We start from the raw sequence: 12395 nt of genomic DNA, 5'->3' as shown, positions 1-12395 counted from the left end.
ACTCCCCACCTGGTGTCCCAAGTACACCACGAACCCTGCCCTATTTGGCACTTGCTCGCCTTAATAGTGAGGCCTGCCTTCTGCAGGGCCTCTAACACTCTCCAGAGGTGTTGCAGGTATTCCTCCCATGTGGAACCAAAAACAGCAAAGTCATCCAGGTAGGTGGCACTGAACTCATCCAGCCCAGCCAACACCTGGTTGACCAACCTCTGAAAGGTGGCAGGGGCATTCTTCAACCCAAATGGCATCACGTTAAATTGAAAGTGTCCATCTGGGGTAGAGAATGCTGACCTCTCCTTAGCCCCCTCAGTTAAGGCAATCTGCCAGTACCCAGATGTTAAGTCAAATGTACTGAGGTACTTGGCAGCTCCTAACCGGTCAATGAGCTCATCAGTTCGGGGGATGGGCTGTGCATCTGTCTTACTGTCCGCATTGAGTCCCCGGTAGTCCACACAGAACCTGAGTTCTGGAGTGGCACCAGGTGCAGCAGCCTTTGGGACCAATACCACTGGGCTGGCCCAAGGACTGCTGGAGTGCTCAATAACCCCTAGGGTAAGCATTTTGGATACTTCATCCTTAATACATGCCCTGACCCTGTCAGTCACCCTGTAAACTTTTTGTTTAATGGGTGTACTGTCCCCAGTGTCTACATCATGTGTGCACAAGTGTGTGACTCCTGGGATCAGGGAAAACAGCGAGGCGAACTGTCCCAGCACATGGCAACAGTCACTCTGCTGCTCTTCAGTCATGGAGGGGGAAGAGGATCACTCCCTCCACAGACCCATCTTTTTCTCCTGCAGACAGGAGGTCAGGAAGAGGCTCACTCTCCTCCTCCACCCCATCATCTGTCGCAAGGAGCCTGGACAGTTCAGTCCGCTCAAAGTGAGGTTTGAGGCGGTAGACATGCAGGACCCATAAAGGGTTCCTAGGAGACTGCAAGTCCCCCAGATAGGTGACTTCACTCTTGTGCTCTACCACCTCAAATGGCCCAGTCCACTTATCCTGGAGCACCCTAGGCTCCACTGGCGCCATCAGCCACACTTTCTGACCAGGTTGAAACTCGACCAGAGTGGCATTCCGGTCGTACCACTGTTTCATATCCTCCCGGCTTGCTTCTAGGTTCTCCTGGGCGAGATTCCTGAAGCGTACAGTCTGGTTTCTCAAAGCCAGCATGTAGCTAAATATATCCTGGGGGGGTTTACTAGGAGCTTTTCCAAAGCCTCCTTTACCAGACGCAAAGGCCCCTCACAGGGTGGCCATAGATGAGCTTAAAGGGACTAAACCCAAGTCCCTTTTGAGGCACCTCCCTGTAAGCGAACAGAAGGCATGGCAAGAGGATGTCCCACTTCCGCCTCAAGGGCTCTGACAGGCCCTGAATCATGCCTTTCAAGGTGCTGTTGAATCTCTCAACCAAACCATTACTTCGGGGGTGGTAAGGTGTGGTGAACTTGTAGGTCACCCCACACACTTTCAACAGAGACTTCATATACGTGGATATGAAGTTGGTACCCCCATCAGATACCGCTTCCTTGGGGAACCCCATGCGGGTAAAAACTCCCATTGGTGCACAACCCACCACAGGGGAAGTGACTGACCTCAGAGGAATGGCTTCTGGGTACCAGGTGACGTGGTCCACCAAGACTAGGATGAACCTGTTGGCCAAGGCTGTCTTGGGGTCCAGAGGCCCCACAATGTCAAAACCTACCCTCTCAAAGGGAGTACTAACCACAGGTAAAGGTTGGAGGGGAGCCTTGTATTTCCCCCCACTCTTGCCACTTGCCTGGCAAGTTGGGCAAGACCTACAGTGTGCAGCAGAATGCTTGCTCATCTGGGGCCAATAGAAGTAGAAGACAAGCCTCTTATCTGTCTTTTCCTGGCTCAGATGTCCTGCCAAAGGCACATCATGAGCCAACCCCAGTAGGAAGGCCCTGAAGCACTGGGGTACCACCAGTATATGAGCTGACCCAGGCTCAGGAACCTTAGGCTCACTATGCAAGAGGCCATCCTCCCAATAGGTCAGGTGAGTACTGGGCTCCTCGCCAGTCGCCTGGGCTGCAGCCTGCTGCCGCAGACCCTCTAGAGTAGGGCAGGTTTTCTGTGCTTCACAGAATGCCTCCCTGGTGGACCCCCCTTCCTGCTGCCACTGTGACAGCTCAGGGACCTCCCCCAGTTCAGCCACCTGTTCCCCTGTAGGCTCCTGGGCGTCACCCTCAGGCTCCGCCTCCTCCTGGACTGTGGGAACTTCTGGGGCTGGTTTCCCGCGCCCCCTGCCCTTCCTCTTTTTGGCGGTCCCCTGTGCCACTGTTTCAGGCTCCAGGGGCTCTTGACTACCCTGACGGACTGCCATTGACCGGGCGGATACGCATACCCACCTAGGCAGACCCAGCATCTCCAAGTGAGAGCTGGGTTCCACCTCCTTCCAAGGGGAATCCTCCAGGTCATTGCCTAGCTAACTATCAACAGGCATGGTTGGACTCACAGCTACCTTCAAGGAACCTGAGACCCCCCCTCCCCCCATTCAAAGGGAACCTGCGCCACTCTGCACAGGCGCTCTGAGTTGTCCACTGAAACTACTTGGTGAAGTACCTGGGGATCCATCTGTTGTTCAGACACCTGGTGACTCCTCACTGTAGTCACACTGGCTCCTGTGTCTCTCAGAGCCTCCAACCTCTGTCCATTGATGGTCGCCCACTGCCTGTACTTCTTAGTGTTCTCAGGCACAAGGGTTCTCTGGACCATCAAACTGCCCCCTAGTGAGACAAGGGTCATCTCAGCTGGCTCCCACCCACGTGGAGCCAACTCCTCCCCAAGCTCTACACTGGCCAAACCCTGGGACGGCACACCAGTGCGCGCTGGTGTACTTTTGGAGCATTCGCTGTCCTCCCTCACATGACCCACCTGGTCACATACATAGCACTTACGTAGGGGACCACCTGCCACTGGCTTCCCTTTGGAGAACCATGGCTTCTTCTCACTGGGGGTTTAAGAATCCTTACCCTGGGAATCAGTTTGGGGCCCTTTAGAGAACTCTCCCTGTTTACCTTTACCCCCCCTTTCTTCTGAGAGGGACCCTGCCCACTCTTGGCATGGCCTCCCCCATACCTCTTTTGGACCCTGTTGCTCTCCCACCGGTCCGCTTCTTGTGCAAGCTTCCTGCGATCAGTCAGCTTGCTGTCAATCAGGTGCTGGCACAACTCTGGAAAGCATAAACTGTACAAGTGCTCCCAAGCAATCAGATTGTAAAGCCCCTCATACGTAGTTACCTTACTGCCCTTCAACCAACCATCCAGTGACCTGGAATAAGAATCAACACATTCCAACCGTGTTTAGGATTCCTTCGTCTTATAGGACTTAAACTTATCCCTATACTGCTCAGGGGTGAGACCATATCTTGTGAGTAGAGCATCCTTCATGATAGTGTAGGTGAGATTCTGAGCATCCCCTATGGCTGTCAGGGTATCCCTCCCCTCTACCTCAAAGTGCTTCCACAGACCCGCCCCCCCCAATGAGCTTCAGGGACCAGATTCATGTGGAGAGCAGACTCGTACCCTTTGAATCACAAGTATATGTCATCCTCCCTCTTGTAATCCTTCACTAGGTCTTTTGGGATGTGTACCCTTCTTTCAGGCTGCACTGTACTGTTGCTGCCACCATCCCTACTGGACTGGCTCCTATGATCTTACTCTTTCAAGCTAAGATCATGAGTCCGCAGTAGCTTCCTTTCCTCAGTAGCCATCCTTCTCTCTCTCCTATCTCTAGACTGAGCTTCTTCAGCTCCAATTGGTACTCTCTTTTGGCCTGTCCGTCCTGCAACTCTTCAGGTGTCAGACCCTTGGAGGACACACTGCTACCTGCCTTAAAGATTCTCTCCCTAGGCAGACCGGGCCCACCCACTTCATCATTGTGAGTGACTTTCACCCCTTCTTCCCCTTCCTGCTTAACATCTGTGTGGCCCTTGGCTTTTTTGGCTGTCACCCAGGCCCTCAGCGCCTTTTGCAGCTCCTCCTTCTTGGATGAGCTCTTAATGGGACAGGCAAAATACTTGCAGAATTGCTTCAACTGAGATGCTGTGTAGCTCTCCACTTTCTCTATGTCAAAGGCAACTCCAGCTGATGCATCTCCAGATTGAGACATGATGAAGATTTAAAACAAGTGCAAAGTTCCAAAGGCAGAAAAACAAGTTCCCAAATGAAGTTTCAAACAAAAAAGTCAATCCAGAGATCAGCAAGAAGTAGAACAAAAAGAAGTCCCAAAGAGAAAAGCAAAAATCACAAGACAAGTGATATGTGGTCACGTAGTGGTCTGCACTCAAAACAGTAGTGTACACTTAATCACTGTATGTCAAGTACAAATACAAGACTAGTCCCAACCGCTGATCACCAATGGTAGAAATGGGGTCTTTGGTTGGCATTCAGGTTAACCCCTGTCCAAGCAAAAGGACCCTCACTCTAGTCAGGGAAAAGGAGAATCACCCTCCGCTAACCCCTGCTTACCCCCTTGTTAGCTTGGCACAAGCAGTTGGCTTAACTTAAGAGTGCTAGGTGTAAAGTATTTGTACCAACACACACAGTAACTTAATGAAAACACTACAAAATGACACAACACAGGATTAGAAAAATAGAGAATATTTATCTAAACAAAACAAGACCAAAACAACAAAAATCCACAATACACAAGTCAAATTATCAATTAAAAAGCAAAAAGAGTCTTCATGTAGTTTTAAACACACACTAACACTGTTAGAGTGAAAACTTACCTTGGGTGCGTCAAAAATAACCCAGCACGGGCGAGTGTGCATCAAAAAGGGCTTGTGATAGGTCGATTTCACTCACGAGCTTGCGTCGTTTCTCCTTTCGTTGGGTCAGGCACGTCGTTTCTTCTCTTTACAGGAGAGCGATGCATCGATCCGGTCAGCACTCTCAGGTCCGGGCAGGCCTTAAGTCGTTTTTACACGCCCAGCGGTGTTTGCGTCGGAAATCCAGCCGCACGATGATCCGAAAACCACGCAGTGCGGGTTGCGATCTCACCAGCTTCAGTCAGCGATGCTGTGTGTTGTTTCTTCAGCCCTGGGCATCGATCTTCGGGTCACGTTGCAGGTGAACTTCTATTTTCAGCTTCGAAGCCGGCGGCGAGTCGATTCTTTTAGCCGCAGATCGGAGTTGCGTCGATCTTTTCCCCGCCCGGCGTTCTGTGCGTGGATTTCTTCCTCTTAGGCTGCCAGCTTCTCCTTTCAGGGTCACAGGAACTGGATGAGCACCACTTGGCAGAGTAGGAGTCTCGAGAGAGACTCCAGGTGCTGGCAGAGAGAAGTCTCTGCTGTCTCTGAGACTTCAAACAACAGGAGGCAAGATCTAAATCAAGCCCTTGGAGATCTTCACAAGATGGAAGGCACACAAAGTCCAGTCTTTGCCCTCTTACTCTAGCAGAAGCAGCAACTGCAGGATAGCTCCACAAAGACCAGTCACAGGCAGGGCAGCTCTTCTTCCTCTGCTCTTCAGCTCTTCTCCAGGCAGGGGTTCCTCTTGTTTTCCAGAAGCTTTCTAAAGTTTGTGGTTTTGGGGTGCCCTTCTTATACCCATTTTCTCCTTTGAAGTAGGCCTACTTCAAAGCAAAGTCTCTCTTGAATGTGAAATCATGCCTTGCCCAGGCCAGGCCCCAGACACTCACCAGGGGGTTGGAGACTGCATTGTTTGAGGGCAGCCCTTTCAGGTGTGAGTGACCACTCCTTCCCCTCCCTCTTAGCACAGATGGCTCATCAGGAAATGCAGACTACACCCCAGATCCCTTTGTGTCACTGTCCAGTGTGAGGTGCAACCAGCCCAACTGTCAAACTGACCCAGACAGGGAATCCACAAACAGGCAGAGTCCCAGAAATGGTATAGCAAGAAAATGCTCAGTTTGTAAAAGTGGCATTTTCAAACACACAATCTTAAAATCAACTTTACTAAAAGATGTATTTTTAAATTGTGAACTCAGAGACCCCAAACTCCACATGTTCATCTGCTCCCAAAGGGAATCTACACTTTAATCAGATTTAAAGGTAGCCCCCATGTTAACCTATGAGAGGGACAGTCCTTGCAACAGTGAAAAACAAATTTAACACTTTTTCACTGTCAGGACATATAAAAGACATTTACTATGGCCCTCATTACAACATTGGCGGTAAAAGCCGCTTACCACTGTGCAGAAGACCGCCAACACACCACGGCATTCCGCCACAGCTATTACGACCCACAGATCGGAATCCGCCAAAATTCAGACACCCACACAAGTCCGCCACACCAAAGGTCAGTGATGAACTGGTGAAAACAAAACCTCCACCGTCACGCCAACAGAAATACGCCCACACTATCATGACCCACGAATCCACGCGGCAGTCTTTCAACTGCGGTATTCCATTGGCGGTACACACCGCCGCGCTCAAAATACACACACATTTACAAAACACTGCCACATTGGACAAATCGAAATATACACACACCTGATACACATACACACACCACTCCCACACACCCATTACAATATAAAACACACACCCACATCACCCACAAACCCCTACGACCAAAATACCGAAAGAAGGCCAGAGAGAGACACTACAAACTACTACCAAGCATCCACAGGCACCCAATACCATCACCCACATAACTTCCACGCACCTCACCACTAAATATCACCCCACTTATTACTACACACACCACCCCACACATCACCCACACCACCCCATGGCATGGCAAAGATACCCCAGGTTCTCTGAGGAGGAGCTCAGGGTCATGGTGGATGAAATCGTCCGGGTAGAGCCACGGCTATTCGGATCACAGGTGCAGCACACCTCCATAGCTAGGAAGATGGAGCTATGGTGAACAATAGCGGACAGGGTTAACGCAGTGGGACAGCACCCAAGAAATAGGGATGACATCAGGAAGAGGTGGACGACCTGCGGGGGAAGGTGCGTTCTGTGGTCTCAAGACACCACCTTGCGGTTCAGCGGACTGGCGGCGGACCCCCACCTCCTCCCCCACAATTAACAACATGGGAGGAGCAAGTCTTGGCGATTCTGCATCCTGAGGGCCTCGCAGGAGTAGATGGAGGAATGGACTCTGGTAAGTCAAATCTTAACTATTACATCCCCGACCCTACCTGCATGCCAACACATACCCCCACCCTCGCCCTCACCCCCATCACTCCAACTCCTCACAAATGTCCCATTATCACAAACCACACATCCCAACACCAAGCCCTGCATGCAACAACAAAGCATGGACACCTATCACCAAAGCATGGCCACTGCACATACCCATACACCCCCCTAAACCACCATCACACAAGGTCCCACACAGGAATGCAAGCACTGGGGTACACAGTCACCCATCATTGCACACCATGGCACACACAGATGCAATAAACATCCTTTTATACTCCTGCAGGACCCCTAACCAACGTCACCGGACAGGAGGGTCCACACATGTCCACACCACCATCAGAAGAGGTCCACAGTGATGACAGCAGCTCTGTCCAACTGGATCTAGATGACCAGCCCGGCCCATCTGGGACCTCGGGACAATCGGCTCCCCTGACACAGTCACAGGCCACCACAAAGCTTCCCCCACTCTGGAAACACCAGCACAGCACCCACCAAGCGGGCCCATACCTCTGTCCCAAGGACACGTCAATCAGCAGTGTGTCCACCACTACAGGGAACCCAGGCTAACCCACCACCCCAACAACAACAGGGACCTGGGGGCAGTGGCAGTGGGCACACGGTCCAGGGGACAGAGGCCCAGGAACACAGGGGAACTGGGAGGGCTGCTGTGCGACAGGGGGAGGAAAGGCCCAGGGAACCCACTCTCCATGAGGCCCTCTCCAATATCATGGGAGCCTACCACCATTCCCAGGAGACGATGGCAACGGTACTGGCCAAGTTTCAGGAGACCCAGCGCGGCTGCAGGAGGAACAGTATTTGGACTTCAGGGAGGAACTCAGATCCATCAATTCCATCCTGGGCACCATCGTAGGGGTTCTGAAGGAAGTCCTCAACACCAGAAGGGACACTGTGGCACAACAAAGAGCCCCTGACACTAGCCTGGACGATGAACTGCCCACCACCTCTGCCGGCGCTAGTGGACAGGAGGCACCGCCACAGGACCACCACACCAGCACCCCACCCCCTGCAGAGGGAGAACCACCCTGCAAAAGGGTCCCTGAGATCCAGGAGAAAGACAGAGAACGACGCCAAGACCCCCGCCAAGAAATGAGACCACCCTGATTGTCATCCTTCTGTCCCACCTTGTCACCCTGTCCATCTTCAAACTGCCCCAGCTCCACTTCCAATGCCCATTTGGGCAATGCACCTGTGAGACTAATAGACTGGACTCTGCCATGAACATTCCTCCACCATCACCCTTCACCATTTTACAGCACCCTCCAATATTGAGCACTTAAATAAACACCCTTAAAGCACAAAACAATCTGGAGTCTGTCTGTGATTTCGAAATAGTGTATTAGCAATTACAGTGTCAAAATGCTCTTTCAAATGTAATGTCAACATACCTATGTCACACAGCTCTAGTCCATGAGGAAACAAAGCAGATGTCACACAGTGGGACCCACATCTGTGAAATCGTAAGGGAAAGTGACAACTCAGTGACCATACACTGGGTGAAAACGACAGACAGTAGAGAGGTAGTATCGTTAAAGTACATGTAGTAGGCAGGTTTGTATTCTTACCTGTGTTTCACTGGAAGGATTGCAGGATCACCGAGTTCCTGTTGTCGATGTCCTCTTCTTCTGCTTCCTCGTCTTCACTGTCCACAGGCTCCACAGCTGCCACAACACCTCCACCTGGACCATCCTCCTGCAGAAAAGGCACCTGTCGCCGCAAAGCTAAGTTGTGAAGCATACAGCAGGCCACGATGATGTGGCACACCTTCTTTGGTGAGTAGAATAGGGATCCACCTGTCGTATGGAGGCACCTGAACCTGGCCTTCAGGAGGCCGAAGGTCCGCTCTATAATCCTCTGAGTTCGCCCATGGGCCTCATTGTACCGTTCCTCTGCATTTGTCCTGGGATTCCTCACTGGGGTCAGTAGCCATAACAGGTTGGGGTAACCAGAGTCCCCTGCAAATGGCGAGGGACAACTGTTAGACACACACTAACCTGTAGGGATATCCCCAGACCCAGACAACCATTCCCACTGACTAGCTTCCAGGTGCTCACCTAATAGCCACACACGGTGCCTCTGGAGTTGCCCCATCACATAAGGGATGCTGCTATTCCGCAGGATGTAAGCGTCATGCACTGAGCCAGGGAATTTGGCATTAGCATGGGAGATGTACTGGTCGGCCAAACACACCATCTGCACATTCATGGAATGATAACTCTTCCGGTTTCTGTACACCTGTTCACTCCTGCGGGGGGTACCAAAGCCACATGTGTCCCATCAATGGCACCTATGATGTTGGGGACATGCCCCAGGACATAGAAATCACCTTTCCCTGTAGGCAAATCCTCCACCTGAGGGAAAATTATGTAGCTCCGCATGTGTTTCAGCAGGGCAAACAACACTCTGGACAACACGTTGGAAAACATAGGCTGGGACATCCCTGATGCTATGGCCACTGTAGTTTGAAATGACCCACTTTCAAGGAAATGGAGTACTGACAGCACCTGCACTAGAGGGGGGATTCCTGTGGGATGGCGGATAGCTGACATCAGGTCTGGCTCCAACTGGGCACACAGTTCCAGGATTGTGGCACGATCAAGCCTGTAGGTGATGATCACATGTCTTTCCTCCATTGTCGACAGGTCCACCAGCGGTCTGTACACCGGAGGATGCCGCCATCTCCTCACATGCCCCAGCGGACGGTGCCTATGAAGGACAACAGGGAGCACAGAGTCAACCAACTCAGAGATACGTACCCACAGCTTACACAGAACACGATTCATAATCCGAAATTTGCATGTAGGAGTGTTGAGGCAAGGCCTAGGTATGTGTGACGCAGTTAAAAATTAAGCCATGTGTGCCCCTGAAATGGCGGCTGCCTGACCTGTAAAGTGGGACAATGGGATGTGAGGTAACTGCGCTGGCGTTGTACACCGTCGCGGTAGGCGGTCGAAGACCGCGGCGCAATTCTGCATTGGTTAACATTGGACCCTATGGATCCCAGGAGCCAATGACGATGTACGCCAGCGGTGACGGTATGCTCCGCCGCAGACGTGACTGCCATTTTCTATCTATTCAATCACTCGATACCTGATCTTTGACAGGAGAGGACCTACACTGCAAGTGCTGCTGTGACCTCAGTCTGGAAGAGACAATGGCTCGTGCGTCTGGGGAAAGGGCCCCTGCCTTCACATCGGAGGAGAAACTCGTGGATGGGGTCCTCCCCCAGTACACGCTACTCTACGGTCCTCCAGACAAAAAGGTAAGTACACTGGGAGTATGCTGTATGGGCTATGCCTGTGTGGAGTGGGGTGGATGAAAGATGGGGGGGGGGGGGGGAGAATGAGGCGTACATGAAACGACAGTGAGTGCATGTGCCACAAGGCAAGGGTAGGGATGGGGGCCAATGACTGTGACGGTGCAGTTGGTAATAACTTCTCTTTTTCCCCTGTACAATTCCTGTAGGTCAGCGCCCACCAGAAGAAGGATGTTTGGCGTGCCATCGCCAAGGACGTCTGGACCCTGGCGGAGGCGCATCTGGGGATGGCGTCCCAACGTGGGAGGGGTGCCCGTCGCACCATGACCCCCCTGATGTTCAGGATCCTGGCGGTGGTGTACCCGAAGTTGGATGGGCCCTTGAGGGCATCACAGCAGCCACAAGGGAGTGAGTACACTCTCATTCAGCTGATTCAGCGCGCAGTAGAGGTGTCTGGGTGGGGAAGGTGGGCTGTGGGTTTCCCTAGGCCAGGGCGAGTGTGCTAGTTAGGTCCCCTTCTTCTGGCAGACCCTGTGGCACCTCACCCCACCTGTTTACAGTGCCAACTACACCTAGTCAGGCTCCTGTGACATCCATGTGTGCAGATGTCGGCCATAGCCTTGTAGGCCATGTCCCAGGGATTGAACAGTGGACCCCAAGTGCACGGCGTAGTGCAGGGGGCTTCTGTGTCTGTCGTGTCCGCCAACGGTAGCGGTAATGCATGCACTCAACATGTCTTTCTTCTGTTGTCCCCCCCCCCTTTTTGTGGTCTCCCTGTTCTTGTGTGCATTAGCATCATCAGGCGGAAGAGCAGTGGCACCGGAGCAGGAGGGAGCTGCATCCCACATGGCCCTGGAGGGCGACACTACGGAGTCTGAATACACCAGTGGGATGGAGGGCGAGGGCAGCTCCACGGCGGGGACAGGACCTGAGACCAGTGATACGGACACGTCCTCTGATGGGAGCTCCCTTGTGGTGGCGGCCACATCTGTGCCCCCCGCATCTACAGGTACAGCCGCCACCCCCCCCTACCAGCACCGCCCTCCCAGCAGCCCCTAAGCCTTTGCCCAGTGCCCGCTCACCCAGGAGGGTGGGCATCACCTTCGCCCCAGGCCCTGCCCCAGTCACCCCTGCTGCCCTCAGTGAGGAGGCCATTGACCTCCTCAGGTCCCTCACTGTTGGGCAGTCTACCATTTTGAATGCCATCCAGAGTGTAGAGAGGCAGTTGCAACAAGACCCACACCCCTGTACCTCAGCCTACCCCAAGTACACCATCAGACCAGCATGCACACACGTCAACACACAAGGGAAGCTCTGGCAAATATAAGCACCACACATCCCACAGGCACTCACGCAAGCATCACACACACGCAGACACACCAACATTCACTGCCTCCACTGTGTCCCCCTCCTCCTTGTCTCCCTCCTCCCTCCCTGTCTCGTTTCCACTCACACCTGCATGCACTAAATCTACAGCCACTACTTGCATCACCAGCACACACACCACCACACCCCTCTCACGTGCAGTCACCACCCCCACTACCATTCACACGTCCCCTGTGTCCTCTCCCAGTGTGTCTGTGACGCCACCTCCCAAGGTACACAAACACAGGCACACACCCACCAAACAGCCATCCACCTCACGACAGCCTCCAGCGTATGCACCTTCACCCAAAGTCACCAAACGAACACCTCCTACAACCACAACCTCATCCTCCACTCCCACAACCCCCTCCAGCTACCCGTCCCAGTGTTCCCAAAAAACTTTTCCTGTCCACCCTTGACCTCGTTTCCTCACCTCCCCCACCCCGTCAGCCTCCTAGGGCCCGACTCTCCAGGTCCCAACCTAGGACCTCAACCACATCATCTCCGGGACCAGTGGTGCCAGTAGTCACCGGATTCTGGAGTGCACCAGGCAGCAGGGCAGCCAGTGTGGCAAGGAGCCACAGCACGGACAGTCCCCCACCTGTCAAGCATCAA

The 12395-nt window shown here is 52.9% G+C and overlaps 1 protein-coding gene across 1 annotated transcript in view; it reads left to right on the top strand.

The window, feature by feature from the left end:
* LOC138267178 (threonine--tRNA ligase 1, cytoplasmic-like) overlaps positions 1-12395 on the top strand; it is a 239383-nt gene that overhangs the window by 101965 nt on the left and 125023 nt on the right. The window lies entirely within an intron of this gene.

The sequence above is a fragment of the Pleurodeles waltl genome, chromosome 12, assembly GCF_031143425.1.
Source record: "Pleurodeles waltl isolate 20211129_DDA chromosome 12, aPleWal1.hap1.20221129, whole genome shotgun sequence".
NCBI lineage: Eukaryota > Metazoa > Chordata > Amphibia > Caudata > Salamandridae > Pleurodeles > Pleurodeles waltl.
This window is presented reverse-complemented; position numbering and strand designations above follow the sequence as displayed.